At 47.5% G+C, this 21,331-nt stretch overlaps 1 protein-coding gene across 8 annotated transcripts in view; it reads right to left on the bottom strand.

Moving 5' to 3' along the window:
- The window catches only part of BMAL1 (basic helix-loop-helix ARNT like 1), a 95,260-nt gene extending 74,894 nt beyond the window's left edge, over nt 1-20,366 (bottom strand). For 3 of the 8 annotated variants that reach the window (XM_074336017.1, XM_074336020.1, XM_074336019.1), the window contains exon 1: nt 20,175-20,333. The gene's annotated coding sequence lies outside the window, so the exon portion shown is untranslated. Of the gene's footprint in view, nt 1-20,174 lie in introns of all 8 variants that reach the window. The other 5 variants (XM_019729475.2, XM_019729485.2, XM_074336022.1 and 2 more) reach the window with 3 other exon arrangements.
- Nucleotides 20,367-21,331: the final 965 nt, after the last annotated feature.

The following is a 21,331-nucleotide window of genomic DNA, read 5'->3' as shown; positions in this document are numbered from 1 at the left end:
GGAAAGAGGAAGCCTTTCCTGGCACCCCAAAGTCAACACAGATTTCAGGCTCAAAAGAGTAGTGCGGACCAAGTCCGTGAGTGATGTTTGTTTGTCGGTTTAATTTTGGTTATTTCCTGATGGTCAACAAAAAGCAAATTCCTTTAGCAAGTTTGCAACCTGCTTCCACTACTAAAAACACTTCCCTACAAGCTCACTCTGGCTTAGGGAGACCTGTTTTTTCCTAAGAGATTCTATTTAATTATCCTAGTTTCAGGGCCTCTCTTAAAAACATCCTTAAGAAGGGATCAGTGTGTATTTTACTATGTTATGATTTTAATCAAAGCATCAAAGATAGGGATACAATTCGAGCAGGTAGATTACTCCTGAAGGGCACGTACTGCTCACCTCCACACCCAGCAACAAACAACAAGTCATGCATTATTTGTAAATACACAGCCTTTCACCTACATCTAATTTCACATTACTGTTACCTTGCTTCTTCATTCATGGAAAACACAACTAAGACGTTCCTGGCATTTAAAGTAAAATGTTAATATATCCTCATAACATTCTTCTTGAAAAAAGAAATTCTGATTCTCTATCTAATCTTGGGCCATTGCCATTAGCTAGATAAATGCCAACCTAATGAAATGATTCTGTAACACACAAAGATGGCTTAATGCAGCATTAGCTGAAAGAGCAAAAATTAGAAGCAATCTAAATGCCCCCATTACAAGCTCATGGCTCACTGAAGACATTCCCTTGATAGAATATTATGCAGCCATCTTAAATGAGCATAATGACAACTGGAGAGCCACGTGGAAAAAGGCTGAGGACGTCATTTTAAGAGTAACAGGGATGCAAGTGTGTAGGGATATGTTCGTGCCATCAAGGTTGTCCTAGCTGAACAGGTTAGGCCCAGGGTTTGAAGTCAGATGCAAGGAAAGGGAGGAAAAGCTTAAGAGGAAATCTCAGTAAAAAGGGCCTGAGAGGGTGGCAGCGGGCACAGGCGGCTCAGAACCATTGGCCTGGAGCAAGAGCCCTGGTCAGCAGTGCAGCATGGGAGATGGGAAGGGCGCCACCAAGCCAAGGTCACTTCAGGCATCCCATCCCAAAGCAGGCAAGGGGAAGGGGAAGAGAACCCTCCTGAGTTTTGCAGAATGTATCAGTCCCTGGGTGAGTAAACAATTTTCAAAACCCCTAAGACACACTATGTCGAGCCTTGCCCTTTCCATAGTGTGGCCACCGGGCTATCGCCCGAAAGCTCAGTCCCTCCCAAGCATCCGAGGCTAATCCTGACCCAAGGCGGGAGGGATTTAAGGGTCTCTAGCCTAGCACACAGGGATTTAGTGTGCTCGCTGCGAACCTGGCAGATAAAGAAAGTGAACCCTAAGAGAACAAGCATGTTGGCCAAGGCCACACAGAGAGTTACTGGCCAAGCTGACACTGGAATCTGAGTTGGCCTGTCTCTAGGTTTAAAGCTCTTTTGTAAAGCAACCTGGTACAAGACTGACTGATGAGTCGGACCGCTTGGCCTGCACACAGTGTAGGAGTCCAACTGAAGCCAGAGAAACAGTGGCTTATGAATAGGTGAGCCCAGCCAGAGCAGCGTAGGAAAATCCCAGTGACGCCAGGACACCAACAGTTGCCGCCAAAGAGAAAAAGCCCCCTCCCGTGCCCCAGTCCCTGCCAAACCCCCTCTTTTAACTCCTCAGTCCATTCACTTGGTTAGTTCAGCCGAAGATCTGATGCCCTGGGGGTGCCAATGCTGGCATGGCCTCTGGCACTGCTGTGCCACCCGTGGGTCCCACAAGACAACTCCATTTCTGGAAAGGAGAAAAATGACTCCAGAGCTTCTCCCCACATCCCGTTCCCCTTGACCCCTTCCTCTTGACCCCTACCCCGCCCCATTCTAGACACCCCACCAAATACAAGAGGCCAAACTGATTGCCTTGGCATTTAAGGTCCTCCCTCACATGGCCCAAAGCACCTACCTAACCATGCCTCCCAAAGCACTCCCCCCCTCCCCAGACTGTCACCTCCAGAAGCCTCCTCCCCCACCCGAAGTCCCCTAAGAGCCAGCTCAAGCTTTCTCTCCTCCTCCAAACACACTGGTGTTGCTCACCCCTCTCCACTGAATGACCCCCAAGCTCCTGGAGCCTGAGCAGCCAAAGGGCCAGACTCAGATGTGGAACAAGCAGACCACTCAGATGCCATCATCCAGAGAACTGCACACAGGAGGGCCTCTTCTCTCCAAAATGTGCTCTAAATATAACATTAGTGATTCCATCATTTAAATGGTTGCCGAACCCTCCCTCGTGCAAACATTAGGCAGAGAAGCTGGAGCCAACGCCGCCAGTAAAGGTCCTGATGGATGTGAGAGCTCTTCCTACCTACACTGGTTGCCTGCAGGGACCACGTCCTGAGCCCCTACTATGTGCCAACCGGAGGGCACAGGGCACTTAAGACAAATCTGAACAAGCCCTGCAACAATCTGGACTCAAACAGGGAAAAGAGTAAGACAGGCCCCACTAATGTGGCATGATAAATGCCATGCAGAGAGTGAAGGCCCAGAGGGAAGAGCAGCAAGGAGCAGAGGTGTCGTGATTTGATTCAACCTGAGAAGGGGCTGGGCAAGGGCTCACAGAAAGCTAAATTGGAGCTGCTCCCTTGAAGCGTAACCAACAACAATAAAAACAATGGCAGCCAGCATTACTGGGTGCTTATTGTGTGCTAAGCATTGTATCAAACACTTCACTTGCTTTATTGCAAACTCATTCATTCATTCATTATCAAGTCCCGACTATTTGTCTGGCACTGTTTTAGGCACTGGGGATAGGGTAGTGATATGCCCGCATAGCTTGCATTCTATTGAGAAAACACAGAAAATAAACCAAACAAATTGTAGAATATGCTAGACCGCAATGAGTGCTAAGAGGAAAGATAAAGCAGAAAAAGGAAATGGGGAACATGTGGCGGGACAGTGGGCTGGGTAGTACAATTTTAAACAGGGTGACACTTGAAAAAGGAGCTGAAGAAGGTGAGGGAACGAGCCGTACAGATACCTGGGGGAAGAGCGTTTGAGGCAGGGGGGCAGTCAGGGGAAAGAGCTTGAACCGGAAGCATGCCTGACATCTTCGAAGCACAGCAAGGATTCTGATGTGGCCGGAGTGGCGTGACAGGGACATGCCGGATCAGTGCACACAGCTGCACAAGCTGCGCCCTGCATAACTCAGGGGGTGCCAAGCACATGCTACGTGGAACCCCGTGTGCTCAACTGTGCACCAGGCCCTGGGGTTGGAGATGAAGTCAGAGAACTACGGGGAAGCCGTGTGCACCGTGCTAAGGATTTGGCCTTTCCTCTGAGTGAGACAGGAAGCTACTGTCTAGAGGGTTCTAAGCCAGAGGCATGACCTGATCTGACCCCACCCCTCTTCACGGGCTCACTGGGCAGAGAGCACACGGTAGCGGGGCAATGTTGGAAGCAGGAGACCGCTTCAGAGGCTACCGCAATCATCACACACAACTAGGTATCGGGTTATCCTCACAACCTACTGAGGGAAGTTCAATGCTCAGACTGTTTCATAGCGATTGAGGCTCAAGAGAGACCTGGTACCTTGCCCAAGGACACAAGGAACAGGACACATGGCCAAGTCCTAGATCTGCCAGAGAAGTCTAACATAAAAGGAGACTCAACAAGGATGCTCAGGGAAATCACTTCCATCTGCGCAACTCCACACGTTTCTGGGTGGTCAAAAGCCTCGCAGACAGCGATGCGTGAAGATCCTGCAAGAGCTGGTCATCAGGAGTTTCCCAAAGAGCAACAGCACAGAAAAATATTCTCAATATATGCAAAGGCCAGACTCTGAGCCACCAGGAAAAGGACCAGGGGTGGTCAGGTGATGAGGAGGTAGGCAGAGGTTAATTAAAACTAGTTTCCTGAAGGTAACAGCCCAATATCCCACTGGAGTGACACTGACAGGCTGGTCCTCACTGAAGGTTGAAAACAAGGGGGAAAATACAGGCTTGCGTTCAGACAAAGCTGCAGCACGCACGAATATGGACCGCTATGAGCAAACTGGCCCATCACTCTTTAGAAAAGATGGACACGTACCTGGGGCACTTCAGAGATGGCAGGTGACTAAGAGAGCCAGCCCTGAACTCACGCCCTCAGCTTTTGCTTTCTCTGCCTGTAGGCCCTGCCTGGGCCCAGACTGTCTGAGTAGGAAAAGCAGCTCAGCTTTACCAAGAGGTCTCCTTGATTTCCTCCCCTCCCAACGGAAAATACTGGGGATATCCAAGGAGTCAGGCCTTGGAATCATCCCAACTCTGGCCCTCCTGCTCCATGACAAGTGGGCATATGTAACCACCTCCGGGGCCGTTTTTACAACCTGTTACTGTAAGCAGGACAGCAGAGGCCAGGTGTGCCTTGCTCACCCCTGTGCCCCCAGCCAGCATCTAGAACAGTGGCTGCCACACCGCAGGATCTCCACAGACAAACGCATGGCTCAGGGGCTGCCTGGCTTCCAAGCAGTTCTCTCCAAGAGCCATGCTTGAGCCTGCCGTGCCCAGTGCCTCCCCCAGCTTCTCAGCCAGCTCAGTGCCCCTGCCCCTTCCCTGTAGTCCCGACCTCGAGTCTTCACTGCGTCCCAGGAGCACTGCTCAGGCCACTCACCTGAGCAATGACAAGGAGCAAAGGGAAGCTGCCACAGGGGAAAGAACAACAATCAGCTCCCTTCAGGCTGTACAAATAATGGGGGGAAGAAGCCACAACCAAATCTACACAGTCATGAACAGATAGAGAGGATGTGAACTGAGATCACCAGAAAGGGAAGGGGCCTGAGAGGGCGAAGGACAGGGTCACCCAATCCCAGGATAACACTCAGAGGTACCTGAGGGACACAGGAGTATAGGAAGAATGAAGGAAAAAACAGTCACACGGTGAGTGGGAAACCTGCAAAATTCATCATCTTCAGTGACTGTAATAAGGCTGGTCAAATTCTAGGAGGAGAGTTACTAGGACATCTTTCCTGACATACTATAAACGCTTAGCCTTCTATGTTGATTTCCAGAAGAAAAGCATCCTCCTTATAACAAGATTTTTAATGCCTCAGTCAGAAAATAATCTAGATAGGTCTGAGTTAACATGAAAGTTTATAGCCAGGTTGCCAAAAATAAAGATTCTTGATTTGGCTGGAGAGTATTAATTTGTGGGACTAATTTTTAACTGGACTTTTATGATTATATAAGTAATACATGCTCATTGTTGAAAACTAGGAAACCACAGAGAAGGACATGAGAATAAAAATCACCTCTAATTGCCTGAGATGAGAACCTCTATTAACATTTTGGTGCATTTCCCTCCTTCTACGGATGAGAGTTTCACAAAGTCAAGTGCATACTGTGAATATAATTTCAATCCCTGCTTTTTCCCAGTGAAGTCCATTTAAAAATACTCCACTGAGTTCCAAGAAAGAAGCTTACCTTTAATGAATAAACAAATTAAATAACAAAATGAATAAAAGAAACCCTTCATGAAGAAAACAAAACAAAACACTGATTAGTCCACTGAACCCACATATTCCCAGCAAAAAAAAAAAAAAAAAATCCCTAATGCTAGAATAAAAATGGCCCATAGATAGAAACATGAAGCTCATCTTTGTAACCACTTACTATATCGTATTTTCAACAAATAGTTATTGTTTTGAACAAGCCATACATTTTTTCCAAATCAACAGAAGAATTTTACAACTGCATCTGATTATTTTGAAATGAGAAATCAAGTTTCGGTGGCCTTGTGAAGCTGCAGCTGGACCAAACTATTTTAAAATGATCAGTTCACATTCATGGACCATGACATCCAAATGCAAGTCCTATCTCAGTTTTGTTGTATTCTGTCACCTAACAGTAGAGTAAGCAAATGAACTTGCCAAGGACACACTATGTGTCATGTGCCACCCGGTTACAAGCTGTCCTGGTATCTGCCCGCACCCTGGTGGGGTACCTGGTTTTTACATGTAGGCCCAAAGCCTTGGCCAGTGAAGAGCAGAAGAACCTTTCTGCCTACCAGAGAAGACTGTCCAGGATTAACATCTCCTTAGCACAATGAATTTCCCCACCTCTCATAATATTTCATACTTCATTCAACAAATATGTCCACGCCATGCATTGGGCTGGGTGCTGGCGACACAAAGGTTAATAACACAGATGCTAGGCCCATTTCCGTGCAAACTGCAGCCTCCATCCATTATCCTCACATTAAGCCTGGGAGACTAGAAAGCCCATCACCGTCATCCCCATATTCTAGATGATAAAACACATGCTCATTGGAGTACGTTGCCCCAGTTATGAAGTGGACGGGCTGGACTCAAACCTAGGTCTTCTAACTCCTAGTCCACACTGCTCTTTCTACTGTACCACTCACACTGATGAGTTTCCTCTTACTGACAACTGAAGTCTTCTAGATTATTTATACTCCCTCCGGCACCTGGGTTCTACCTGACTGCCTAGTTTCAGAGCAATGAGCTGCCCTGACCTCTAGAAGGCTGAATATGCCCTGATTTCTGTGTGCCTGGACTCAGATGCCTTCCTAGCTATCCTGGCACCAGCTTCAAACTTTATTTACTCCCTCCCATTTGTACCATGATGTAGCAGACTTCTAACTTACCCCCAAGGTTCTTCTCCTCTCCATCCTTTAGAAACAGAAATTTTGCTGGACTCGTGGCCTCTCAATTACAAATATCTCCCAGACTCCTTTGCAGCTAAATGTAGGCAATTACTAAATTCTGGCCACTAGGATAAAAGAATGTGCTACTTCCAGGTCCAGCTCTTAAAATGACTGCATGTGTGCCCCTGATCCTTTTCTCTGGGAGATGGTAAAAAACCAAAGCTTCCACTTTCAACCACCAAGGGGAAGCCACGTATTGAAGAAAGAAAGCCTAGACGACTATCTACTCTAGACTGTACATGAGAGAGAAATGAGCTTACATCTGGCTTCCAACCATTGTGCCTGCAGATCTCTTTAATACAGGAACTTACTCTGTATCATAACAAATACAAGAAGCTTCATTGAGACCAGTTCTACATTCTCCTAGTAAAGCCTTTGTCACCAATGAAATACTCTAAAGGCAATGTTCAAAACTATGTAAAAAGATTGGGGGAGAGGGGTTATCACTTTGTGAGGGGTATAAATGTCTAACTATCACATTGTTTTGTACACCAGAAACTACAAAAAAAAAAAAAAAATGATACAAGAAAATGTTTGATTCAGTTTTGTTTCATGGAAAACTTTTTAAAAAATGAAACCAGGACCCCAAAGATGATTTATGTTCAGGTCAGAGGAAACACTGAGAGGGCCCAGAGAAGCAAGCCAGCCTCCTGCAGTAACAGGAAGGGAGACAGCTCTAAGTGTAACAATAAGCAGGACCAGTGCTCTCTCCCACAGCAGTCACTCCATTCCTAGAAAAGGAGCCGAGTGCTAACATGATGTGACCAACGCTAATTTCTCCATGGAAACAATGTGGTAACAGGAGCTTCTGTTCCTAACCAAGGCCTCCACGGCCAACTTTGTAAAGGAATTATATAAACTCCATGTCTTATCAGCTATTAAAGCCATGTGCCTTTTAAAGCTGGGAGGGCTGCTGATCCAATAATATCCCACAATGGGTCTATGTATATTCTGAACAATATAAAGGAGGTACGAGCAATGAAACCCAACACAACAACCAATCATGGGACTTTTTATTTATTCTGATTTGATAACAGCGTATAGCACAAAATACCTCACTTAATAATGCCTACTGACTTCTAAATACAGTAAATCAGAACATTTAAGAACATCTGCAATAACGAAAGCAAAGAGGAAGAGAGTTGAAGTTAAGTCAGCAAAGTAGGGATAAAGTCCTGGCTCTGCCACTGACTAGGTTTGGGACCACAGCTTACACTAGCGCGGGGTTTCCCAGCCCTCCCCACTTGTCTTTGTAACACCTCTTTTCATAGGGTTGTGGTGAAGACTAAACAAGACAATGCAGTAAAAACTGCTTTATAAATCACACACAGAGGTAAACGGTGTTACCAGCTTTATGACATTTGGGAAGACTTTTGTGGGGAGATTTTGATGAGCACCAACATGAAAATGAGCAGCCTCTAAGCTACGCAGCCGATTTTTGAAAAACTGACCCACAGCAATTTCTTTCACAGTCGTTTTTTTCCCTCTTTATAATCGCCCATGTACATCAGCCGGCAAGAGTTAGTCAATCTGCTGCATTCATCATTGGCATCCATTTGCTCATGAACTACAGAGCAGCTGGCGAGAGCTGCTATATGTCAGCCATGGGCTGTGAAGAAGGCAGAGCCGCAGTGAGCTGAGACCACTGTGTGGCAACATGTCTATCAACCAAAAATGCCTTCCAGAGACCCACTGTGCTTTCAGAAACCTCAAAACCAGGGATGAGGCATTTCAGAGTGTCAGGGAAGGGAGGAAGAAGATTAGAGCTGTTACGAGTGCAGGCTCTGAGTGAGACTGCCTTGGGTTTGAATCACAGCTTTTCCTTCACTGTGTGTCATCGGAGGCACTTCTAGGTCTCACTTTGCCTAGAAAGCGGGACTGATGGTGCCCACCCCACAGGGCTATGGTGAGGATTAAACTGCACTTAGCACAGTTCTTGGTAGATGGTAAATTCTCTAAATTTAGGTACCGTAATTAATAATAAAATAATAATAAATAGATACATCATGCAATACTAACAAAAATTAAGATTTGGCAAATCTTCCATCCTTCACAGCAAGATTCTGCTACAGGCTTTGTAACCAGGGGCTACCTGGATGGCATACTGGCTCACCCATTAATCCCAGAGGCTAATCAAGGTTCTTCTGGATTTCTGCCTAATGCCCCAGGATAGGTGAACATCCAAGAACGCCCAACTGGCCAGCTGGCTAGATCCTGACACTTATTTTTCTGATTCACAGCTGCCCATCATTATCCTGAGAAGTGTGTGCAGAGGAGAATGATTAACTTGGATATCTGTGTCTAACTTTTCCATCTATGCCCAGGCTGTGGCTCCCCATCTCTAAGGATGAAATATACCATCACCTTTAAAATATGGCCCTACCCAGCAAAATGAGGCCCGTCAGCACCTGGCTGGTGGACAGCGCCACATTCCTCCACACACCCTGGAGGCAGGGAACTTCCTTCTACATCCCCCAAGCCACCCCGTAAGGCCAGTACACCTTTCACTATTTAAAACCAGAAGCAGCTCCCTACAACCAGGGAGCAATTTTACAGGTTTCAAAACCTTTCCTTACCTCACTCTAGCATCAGAACTGTACTGTAACAAGGGGAACAAGAATTGTTATACCAGTTCCATAGATAAGGAATCAGCCCGTTTGAGACATTAAGTCATTTGGCTTAGGCTATCTGTTGCTTAAGTAGCAGAAGCAGCTTAGAACGCAGGTTAATCTAGTTCTCAATCAAGTGCTCATTCCCAAAAATGTGGGTATTTGTCTTTAAATCTTTGACTTTCATTAATGGGGCTTTGCTTCTGGAGAATTCATTAACTAAGGCATCCCAGTCACAGTACAGTGCACATTCACATACGTGAAATCCACTCACGCAGGCAGATGTTCCCTGCACTCTAGAAACCTAAAGGGTGACTGCAAACAGGCATGCCGATAAACATAATTGGCAATTCATTCCCGGTTCTGGCTCCCTCTCATCCCGTCTGAACTAAGCTAGCAGCCTCCGTCAGATCTCTGCTGCGGCTAGAGCCTGTGTGCTCCAAGCCACCTGGACGACTGACACTGGACTAAGGCTTCAGGGAGAATTACTTGACATCCCCAACAGAATCATCGTAATAAAACAAACGCAGCGCTTCCCCACTGCCTACCAGTCTCTGTCTCACTACGTCAACTTTGATTTGCCACTGGACCTCACTGAGTTTCTCCCTCTGCAGAGTGAAGGAGTGGGCTTAGAGAGCCTTGTCCACTTCCAGCACGTGACTCTCAAACCCCCAAACAAGCCCAAATCCTGCCTGTGGAGGATACTAAGAGGCAGCAGAGTCCACTAGTCAAGAGCCTCCAGGGCCTGGTTTTTAAACCTGAATCTACCGCTTATCAGCTGTGTGACCTTAGGCAGGTTACTGGATCACTCGGTGCCTCAGTTTCTTCACCTCTAAAATGAGGCTAATAATAAAATCTACTTCATGGGGTTTGTAGGAAGTAAATGAGATAATACATGTGAAATGCTAAGAACATCATAAGAACTCCATATTAGCAATTATTATCCTCTGAAATGACATGTTTGGGGTTTAGGCCTTCAATGATTTTCCAAACTTAAATTCCCCCCGTTATTTAAGAACCCTCCAATCTAGGCAAGTCTATATCCCTGAATGCAAACTGGTCATTCACACCTCCGTGCTATTACAATTGGACGATGCTGCCACCCATCTACTCCCTGGAAATACTTCTGTTACCCTTGCCTGTGAATCCAAATCCTCCTTATCTTTAAAGGTCTAGATTAAACCTCATCCCCTCCGTGAAGCCGCCTCCCTACCATGACAACTCACAAAGCTCTCTCCGGTCTCTACATTGTCATAGTACTTAGAGTCTAGACCACTTTACTGGCATCACACATGGCCTCGAATTCTCTTCTACTGGTAGATGAAACTGCAGGCTCCTTGGCTACAACAACCATTCCCGCTCTTCCTCTGGGTCTAGTATGGTGCCTGGTACATGGCCCTTCAGATAGTTGTTGACTGAATACATAAATGTGTAGCACTACGCCTAAAGAAATATGCAATGAGTTTTCTTTACGTTGATGTGGCTCAGCTATTGTTTACTGTACTTTGAAGCCAATTAAAGATAACATAAAGATGCATATTAGCAGAGCAAGGACAACCATGGCCAGTTAATTCCTGGTCATCAATAAAAATATACTGATATATAAAAGATACTGATTTCTCAAGAATAAGAAAAACACGGGTGCCAAAAGGAAATGGTGACCTGAACTCCAAAGTCCCTTGCGAGACCAAGCTCATGAGCCTGTACTATGAGAGAGGGAAAGAGAGTTGAGGTTTTCCCAAGCTGAATTCAGTCATTCAACAACTAATTATTGAGTGACTACTTTGCACAGACACTGGCTTAGTTGCTGGGAACACAGCAGAGAACAAATCAAACAGAATTCCTGCTCCTATTCCAGCATCTAAGGAGGAAGGCTAGATATAATGCCCCTTCTAGCTCTAAAGTATAAGGCACAGAGTAACAACTTTTTGCACCAACTCCTTGCTTCAAGCAAGAAATACAGAGAAAAAAATGGAATGTACCACATTCATAACTGACCAAACAGAGGCAGCGCTGAAACTGCTCTGTCACTCCCAACGAGGCTCCCCTCACTGTAATATCTACTGGGGAAGTTCACAACACAGCATTCTGCACCCTAAGTCATTTGAACTCTAAGTCCGTAACACCCTAAGTCCCAGTTGAGCTCAGCCACTAGTGACATTTAAATATCAAATCTCTCAAATAGCAAATCTGGCACATGATGCCAAAAAGAAAACTCAGATGTGGGAAAGGAGGAAGGGAGGGGTGGCAGTGAGTTAAAGAACCAGGTAGTTTTCACCACTGCAGAACCGGAGGCTCTTTTCTCCTTGGGAGCAGAAACCTCTTCTATCATCCGAAGTCTTTAAAAAAATTTTTTTTCTATTCCAGCAGGATGCTGAAAATAGCTTTGCATTTAACATTTAAAACTGTTTTGATCCCACACTCTTTCAGCTCTGCTCTCTCCTGCAAACTCATTCCATTCCCTAAGGGCACTTATAAGTATATTTCATAAGCAACAAAACATAGTCACCATTTTTATCCCTAAGAGTTAAAAAAGAAAAGAATGATTTATATAATTATACGGAAGATAAGTTGGCTAAGAACACAGGAATCTTATCTGGACTAAAAGTTCTAGGACAAATTTTCTTTCAACTCATCAAAAAAGATAGCAGATCAAAATGAAGGTTCATACTGAAAGTCTAACTGTTGAGCACGGTTCATGGCAAATTCCTGAGTTCCTCGTTATTTGTGGGCCATCTACTTTGTCAAAAAGAAACTGGAGGGAGTCTTTTGAAGGCAGGCTTGAACAATGAAACATATGTGTGTTTTCCTGTCATGGTGAGAAAACAAGATTTTACAGCCAAGAAGGACCTGAGAAATCAAAGTTCAATGACAGCAACTTACTCCAAGTTACTCAGCAAGTCTGTGGCTCAACTCCCAGGGCCTAGTCCCCCCTCTCCACCCACTGTCTCATTTATAACACATGACACAAAATCTTGAAGGCACGAAGGTAAAAATCCCTTTTATAAAACTTTTTGATTGGAAAAATAGTAGGAGACGTGACAAAGGTAAATGGGTCCCATTAATGAGAAAAGTAAATGACCTATAATGCGATATAGATAAGGGTGTCTAGCTTCAGAAGGCTTAGTTAATTCCTGGGAATGTTTTAGTACTAAACAGTGTGGTTTCAGCTACAGTCAGCACTAAATGGCTTTTGTGGGCTTGCCTGAGAACTAAACCACCATTTAGTTCACTTTCGCTTTTATATAGAAAAATGTATCCCAAATTTCCATCAACGGCCTTACCAATGAACTTTTGGGACAAAACCTGTTTTCAAGGTGGCTGTGCATGTAAAACAGAATTCTGGGGTCTGAAGCTCTGCACTGAACATAATTAAAACAGTAATCGTTGGTGAGACATGCTATGAGAAAGCCCTTCACACAATGTGTTTATATGCAATATAATGTCTTATTAAAACCCTCTGAGCAGAGTACAGTAAACTGCTATTTATATCATACGTAACCAAGAGCAAGTGCTCCAATGCTGTACGTGAGTATTTACAGGGCTCTTCCAGCACTGGGCTAAGGGTTACAAGGAGGATAAAACATCTGTACACAAGGAAATCATAATCCAGCTACACTGGCCTTTTACTTTCCTCAAAAACACCCCAGTTACTTCCAACCTCAGGGCTTTTGCACTTGTTGCGTCTTCCTGGGATACTTTCCCCCAGGTCTTCCTGCAGTTGAGCTCAAGTGTTCTCTCTCCAGAGAGGCCTCCCTGGAGAGTCCAGCTAAAGCAACCTCCTCCCCACCTTTCCTCGTCATTATTGTTCTCCTCTCACTGATTGCTTTGCTAGCATCTATTACTACCAGAAGGTAACAGGTTCAACTGCTTATTGTCTGTCTTTTCCTACTGGGACACTGTTTTGGGCACGGCTTTATCTTCGGTGCTGTGCACACAGAAGGCATCCAATAACCTTCACTGAATGAGGAGATGAGTAGAGTTGGAGAGTGGGAAGTGAACACAAGATAATTATTCATGAAACAATTTTTTAAAAATGAAAGAACTGGCCATCCTGATTAGATACAATATAATAATTTGCCAGATATGAAGTACCAATGCTTCTGAATGAATTCTGAATGAATGTCTGGCAATCAAAAGTAAAAAGAGAGATGGGGGGGGGGTTGGGAGAGAGAGAGCGCGCATGCGTGAAGGGGGCAAATGTCATCAGAGGAAGCTTCCAAAGCAGTGAGATTCAAGGCAGGCTGCAGCAAAGAACAGAGCATCTCAGGTCATGAGAAGGACTTGAGCAAAAATATGCATCAGGAGAAACAGTGTGGCATGCGGTGGCCCAGGTATGGCAGGGAGGAGACAAGCAGAGATGGCCGGCTCAGTCTGAGAACGGTGGTGGGAGCAGGGTGGTGGGGCTGGTGAGGAGGAACAGGGTCAGACTCCAGAGAGCCTGGAGGACTGGATACAGGGCTGTCAACCACATGCTGGGGGAACAGGGCTGTTCTTGGAAGGCAAAGTTAGCCACATCGCGTGGGAAGAATGAAAGGAAATAGAGGGTAGAATAGAAAACTGGTTAGAAGATGACCTGGGTGGTCTAAGCAGGGGGGCCAAAAGAGCTTCTTCCCTCTGCTTAGACAAGAGAGAGACGTAAGTAAGCAAGATGTCAAGGCATTTTTCCCCTTAAAAAAAGACAACTTCCAGAATATCTCACCATAGCATCCCATGGCAGATTCAGGGCAACTTCCCATACATCCTGTACTCGGAGCACTCACGAAGGACAGCAGAAGTTCAGAAAGATAGCTGAGGGCAGGGCGTGTCTTTCCATGCCTTCCAAGTCCAAGATTAATTACATTCAGTATAGCGTGTGTTTATTATCTTTTTCTTCTTTGGGGTGGGGGAGTGGTATCTTATTTCCCTGTACAGTATATATTTGAATATTATATAACACACTTTTATGTAACAGGTTCTTGACACAAAACAATGTTTCCTTCACTATCTAAATGTATTTGGGGAACAACTGGCATTAAATTGTGTGTGTGTGTGTGTGTGTGTGTGTGTGTGTGTGTGTGTGTCCCCAAGGCTGTGGACATCTTTAGAATAAGGAGCTGGGGAGAGGAGGAAGAAGGTGGACACTAGAGAAGGTCTCTTCCCTAGTGAGGAGCTCTGCACACGGCTAGGAAGGGGGCAGGGGGTAATGAGCTCTCACTGCACACAAGAAGCTGCCTGGGGATGGGGTGGCTGAGCCAAACATGAGGCCAGCTTGTGTAAGAGCAATGCTGCAGAAAGGCGGGAGTAAGCAAGAGAGACAGAAAGGCACAACAAGATGTGAGAATAACGCTCACCAGCCCTAGTGACCACTACTCAAGTGATAGCCAAACACGCATCCCTTGTGTCCTACTGCTGAGGACTTCAGCCATGCTTAAAAGGACGTCACATCACCTGTCACCTGTCAACAGGAAGACTGGTCACCGATCACTGAGGGCCTAGTAGGCTCCTGGCTGGGTGCTTCACACACAGGATCTAATCCAGCGGTTCCTTCCAGGAGGCACCTGCTGCAGTGCTTCCCGAGCAGACTCTGGGGTCCCCTGAGCACAAATCCGGCCCTGCCCCATTCCAGCTGGGTGGCCTTGAGCAGTTTACAAAACGCTTCCTTTGTGGATAAGTGAGGATAATCCTCGCAACCTACCTTCTGGGGGTGTTGTAAGGATTAAACAAGTTGATAAACATAAGGTAACTGTCATAGAGAGTGTTCAATAAATGTGAGCTGCTATTAGCACCAGTGTTACTATTCCTATTTTGCAGATGAGGTAAATCAGAAGCTAACTAATTTGCCCAGGTCACACATTTCAAACTAGTGGTTGAAGGCATCAATACATGTAAATGTTTTACTCAGTATACGTACAAAATCCAATGGGTAGAGTATTAACCAGAATATTAAATTAGGCAGACCATCCACCCCCTTCTTTAACCAGTGGATAAACAAGAATTTACACTATTTAAAAGAACAGAACGTACTAACGTAAGAAGCACTTGCCATCATATGCCAGCACTCAACATCCCCCTGAAACAAAGATGACTAAAGCTTCCCGAATTCCCGCTCTTGAATGTTAACATGTAACAAACTCAAACCCTCGTCCCATGCAGACCTAGTTACTCATGACCATGTCCACTCGTGCTGCCGTTGCATCCCTCATCTCATGTCCCCACCTCTCCACAGGCGTATCCCCTTCCCTCCACCTGCCTAGTGCCCGAGTGCCTTTGCCATCCCATCTCCTCCTCCAGGCTGTTAATTGGAATTGGACCAGCATATCCTAAAGGTTCCTTGTGCCTGTCGTTTGGGGAAACCAAGATGAACTCCCCCCAAAGTGCTTGGCCTGAGCAAGCTGGTAAGACATTCCCTGAGACAACCCAACACCACAAAGAATGCAGCAGTACCTAAGAGAATTAGGGGCACACTGCTGCCAGGCATGGGGAAAACGAAAACCAAAATGAAGAAATAGCTCCTGGAGGACCAAGCACATGAGCTGGGTCTTAAAGCAGAGTAGGACTTGGACACGAGAAGCCTGCAGCATGGAATGGGCCAAGGGCTGGTGCAGGGACGGGGCAGCCCTTCAGTCTGACAGGACAGTGTGCACACAGCAAGGCCTGGTAGCCAGGTGGGTCGGATGTGGAGAGGCAAGAAGGAGCAGCGATACAGACTGCTAACATTCACTGAGCGCTGACTGTGTGCTGCGAGTAACTTCACGTATCGGTAGTGTAGGAACTCATTTAGTCCACACCACAGCTCTCTGAGATAAGCATTACAGTGGTCCAGTCTTCCATACGAGGACACCAAGACATACAGAGCAAAGCAACTTGGGCACAAGTCATAGCACTGGTAAGGCACAGTTAGGATATGCAATCTGGCTCCAAAGGCTGCGCTCTTAACCACCCAACCAAACTGCCTCTCAGAACAGCTTGGGGGTCAACGGGGACAAGTACCAGGGGGTTCGGAGGCTGAAATGAGACAGCGCTTCCAAGCAGTTTACAATGTAGAACTCCAAGGCGACGAATGCCTGCTACAGGCTGCGGTTAACGTGAACAGTGGACCTGCCAGCAGTGGAAGCGGGAGAGACAGATCAGGACTGAAAATGGGAGCGGGGCTGAGGGGGATGATGAAGAGCGGAGGTCGGGACAGACACCTGCCTCCAGGTTATGCAGGAAGAGAGCCCAAAAGCATTATGACCCAAAGGCTGAGGAAGGAGGGGATTTCAAGAAGGAAGGAAAGAAAGGCGGGGTAAAAGCTGCAAAGGAGCCAAGAACAACCATTTTGGACTAAAAATGGGACTCTAGAATTCAAGACTTATAGTTTCTGGAGCTCTCCGAGAAAAAAATACAAAGAAGGGTGGCAGACAGAAAAGCCCGAGGGGAGGGGCTAAGGATGGAGCAGATGAGAGAGCAGAGGTGAATGTTCACAGTTCTGTGTGGGGCTGCCGGGCAGGGAGGAGAGAGACACATACAGACTCGGGCGGACCAAGTGTAGACCCGTGAAAGCTGTCTGCTGCACAGCAGGCCTCCCCCAGGTCTGGCTCTCCCCCTTCCATTCTTACTCTCCTAAATCAAGACAAAGGTTTTTCTGGGGTTGGTGCAGAGGCTGAGGACAAACAATACAAAGGACAGTCTAGTGACAGGACGCTGGCCGCAGTGGGAGAGAAGACAGCAGGCACTGAGGGAGGGCTTCCTGTGTGCCAGGCATTTTACATGCATCGTCTCCCTGGATTCTCATACAGACCCCATGAGGCAGGCGCTGTCACTACAGCACAGAGAAGAAGCGACAAGCACTTGTCCACAGCCACAGAGCCAGAATGCAAGTCCTAGCTCCCACTATCAGACTCCGGGCTCCCAACCAAAGTGAGGGTTCAAGAAGAGGGAGCAGAGAAGAGATCCACTAGTTTTTTCTGAACTGGGAGGAGAGGAGATATGAGGGAAAGAGACAGGACATTTTGAGCAGCAAGAAAGATACTGAGGGAAGTTTAAGTCAGAGCAGGTCTTTTTTCAAGAGAGAGGAGAAAAAGCCAGGGTGGTGTTGGGGTAAGTCCAGGTATTGTGATAAAGCGGCAATGAGAAAAAGGACTGTAGAGAAGGGTGACATGCCTGTACTTCTGGGCTCTTAAGTAAACCTCAAGGTCCACAAAGGAGTTTTTTTACTTCCTTACAAGTGTCTAGCACGATGCTAACTAAAGTCATTGCCTGTAATTGTAACATTGTAAGGGGCAGAAACCGTTTCTTTAATATTGATGTTCTCCCACACAATGAGAGCTGATGATGGAATCACAAATAAAAGAAAGCTCACAGAAGGAAGGCAACACTTATGCCAAAGACAGCTATTAAATATTTAGTTTTTACATATTCTTATGCACTTTTGTTAACATAGCCAAGTCGTTGTACAGTGCTTGTCCATCGTTTAGTATATAAACTGGGTAGAGATTGCTGGTGTGGAGGGATAAATCTGAACGCATGGCCACTTCCTTTTCCCTCCTGCGGTAGGCAAACCTCTTTTACAAATAGCAAACTCCTGGTCGTCATCATTTTATAAATCATTTGAAATGGATTCTTTAAAACACCATCTGTTGATCTGCTTAAGTTTCCTATGAAAATAGGACTTTAGCTCAAATGTTCTGGAGTTCCAGCAGGTAAATACCAAGCTGAATTCAAATGTATTAAATATTTAGAGCTTTATAGCAGAAGGAAACTTTGAGATCACCTAGTTCAACTGATGACTGTCCATGTGAAGCTAACAGAACTCAGAAAGGTTCAGCAACTTGCCCCAAGTGGTACAGCCAGAAAAGCCCAAGTCTGGGCTGGAACCAGGATGTTTTAACTCTCAGGCTGGCACTCTTGCATCACACCTGCTCTTTTCTCTCTCCCTCATTTAAAATTTTAGGGGTGGGAAAGGTACAAATTTAACTATAGTTTTAACTTATTATTATTCACGGGCTACGTCTATGATCAAAACCAAAATGCCTCTACAGATCCAGCTTCCGGTGATGCAGACACTTTCAAATCGTGCCCAGGAAATTTTAAAGCCTTCTAAGTAATCTTCAACAGTGTTAAAGACTTATCAATAAAATGAACTCAATAACAGAGAATGGATTGAAAGATTCAATTTTGTGCTTTAAAAAATATTTTTTGAGTTGCATTGATATGGAAATCAAATTTAACAGCAGTGATATTTTTTTCTTGCAAGCACAGAGCATGTGATTATTCAAAACTGCTCAGGAGCAGCGATGATTATTTTAAGCTCGTGATTCAACCAGTACATTAATTAAAAACTCCACCAACCCAAATTGACAGATCCTGGTATCAATGGGACCAGAAGAATTAAAATAATAGTTGTCACATAAAAATAGACTAAAAGGGGAACAGCAGTAGATCTCAGAAGGACAAATGACAAAAAGTGTTGTGGGAAATGAGATGCAGCTAATGGGCAGTCTTTATGGATTTATTTTTTTTGAAGGAAGATCCTGGAAATACAGGTACAGTCAAGAAACGCTTCTTCATAAATACCGAATCTTAGTTCTGGAAGCTGGGTGATAACACTTGGCTAATAATTCCTTACTGACAAGTAACTTTGTAAGCAGGGAGAAGAGACCCCAGCGCCAAAATGCCAAAACAAAGCTAGATGACCGGGAAGGAGCCGAGGCCGGGGAGGAAAAAAGGGACAAGGAATGTGGTGTCAGGGGTGTCTGCCTGGTCTCCCGCCGGCCAGCACAAATTTGACAACAGACGCCAATGTCCGGTGTAGCTCTTCCTTCCCCTGCGCCTGCCCTCCGGCATCTGCGTGCGCCGCGCAGCCGGCTCTCGCGACCCCTCGGGGTGGCTGACTCGCGCCCCACAAGGTCGGCATTGATTTCTATTCTTCCACTTCTTCCTCGGAGCAAACGAAAGCTCTTTTGGCTGTCAACGCCCGAGTGTCACGAGCGGGGACCTTTTCCTTCTCTGACATCTGTCAAACCTGGTACTAGAGCCAGCCTCGCTGCGACCTCGGCGGGGCTCCAGGGCTCCAAGGCCGGCGGCGGGCCCACACCTGGACGCCGGACGACATCCCCGCGCCGGGGAGCACCTGCTCGCATACCCTCGGGGGCTGCCCAGGACCCAGAAAGCGCGGGCCGGACGAAAGTTCGCAGGCTGGGGTCGGCCCCATCTCGAGCCAGGGATTCCCGGGTGCAGGGACAGCCCCGAGACAGTGCCGAAGGGGAGGACAGGCTCGGACTCCCCAAGCCCGACGGAGACGCCCTCCCCGCCCCCACCCAGCCCTGCAAGCTCCCGAAAGGGAAGTGAAGGAGAGGAGGAGGAAGGGCAGAAGCGGCATCGCTCGCCCAACGCCCTTGGGGCGCAGCCGTGAAGGATAGACCCCTCGGGGGTCCCCGCAGCTCCCGAGGATACATCCTAGGACTCGCCCTCAGCCGGTCATTGCTCCCAAAGGGCGGAGCTGTCCCTTTAAGAGGCAGCTGGCTGCTCCCTACCCTCGTCAGGTAGCGATGCCCGGGGAGGGGAGGTAGGTACTCCCGCGGATACTTTCCCGGTCCCTTTAGGGGTGCCTGCGGCACCTCTGCGCGCCCTACCCTGCAGCGCTAGCCCCATGAAGGAGGATGGGGGCGGACGGGCGCGGCGCCTTTAAGGGGCGCAGCCTCCCCACGGCCCGGGTGGGGGCAGGGAGCGGGCACGGGCCCTTTAAGGCCGGCAGCGGGCACGTCGGGCAGGGTTCCCCGGCGGCCGGGCTGCGCCCCGGGCGGCGGCAGGGTCGCCGCGCCTGCTAGGGAGCTAACGGCCCCCCACGGGGTGCTCGGGGCCGCGCCACTGTCCGCCACCATCCCGACACTCACCGTGGCTCGCCGGGAGCGCCCGAGCCCGCGCCCCCACTTCGATCCCGCGGCGGCGGCGGCGGTGAGTCCGGCGCGGGTAAACAGGCACCTCCGTCCCTGACCTACTTTCTGCCTTCCCTAAATGTCGCACCACTAACCTACTTTCCGACCAATCCGCTCCCCGCCGGCCCAGGCCCGGCCCCCCGCCCACCAATCGCAGTGCCCAACCCCCCTTCCCCGCCCACCAATGGAGGAGCCGCGGAGCCCGGATACCTGCCTCTTCCCGCCAGCCAATCCAAGAGTCCGAAGGGAGCCAGACTCGGAGGTCGGCCCTGGCCAATCCGCGCGTGGCTCGGCGCCCCGCGGGCCAGTTAGGCGGCGGCTAGAGAGGCCGTTGGCCAATGGTGAGGCGGCGGGGGCCGGTTTACCTGCTTCTTTCCCGCCACCAATCGTTTGGCACACAGAAGCGCACGCCCTGCGGAGAGGACCAATCCATGCGCTTTCCCTGGATTTCCTCGCCCCTGCCGTCTCCCTTTCCCTTCAGGTCTCTCGCTCGCCTTGGCCACTGCGGTTGCGGACGCCGCGCTCCTTGCAGTCTCCTGGGATGTCCCTCTTCTCTAGGTCCCTGGCTTGCGCCTGGCTCACCGCTCTCACCTCTCCTTCCCCTCCTTTACTCGGGGCACCCTGACCAAAAGCAGCATTTCCTCACTTCCCTCCCTCCAACTCTATCTAAGAAATCAATTCTAGGACAGAGCCTTCCTAAAATACTCTGGTTTGCAAAATTCCAAACGAGAGAACGCATACTTAGAATTAGAAGGCTTTTTCATCCAAGTGTTCTAACGTTCTTTTCGTTACTCTTGACTTCCAGGCGTCCCGTTGGAGCTATCATTCTCGTAGTTCAAAAGAGAAAACTGAAGCCCGGAGCGATTCAATTGCATTTCCTTCCTTTAGCAGGGTTTTGACTACCTACTATGTGGCAGACACCGTCCCAGAGGCCGCCGTCTCTACTTCAAAAACTGTCCCCGGAGTGAGAAAGAAACAAATAGCTACAGAAAATAAACATTTCATAACAAGATACAACTTGAGTACTGAGAGGACGGAGAATCCGTCTTATTTTGGCATCTCAAGCACTTAGCAGACGCCCTTTAGCACAAAGAACTCCCAACCTTTCTAGATGT

This window comes from Rhinolophus sinicus, linkage group LG06 (genome assembly GCF_036562045.2).
Source record: "Rhinolophus sinicus isolate RSC01 linkage group LG06, ASM3656204v1, whole genome shotgun sequence".
Lineage (NCBI taxonomy): Eukaryota > Metazoa > Chordata > Mammalia > Chiroptera > Rhinolophidae > Rhinolophus > Rhinolophus sinicus.
Note: the sequence above shows the minus strand (reverse complement) of the source record. Positions and strands in the feature narration are given on the sequence as shown.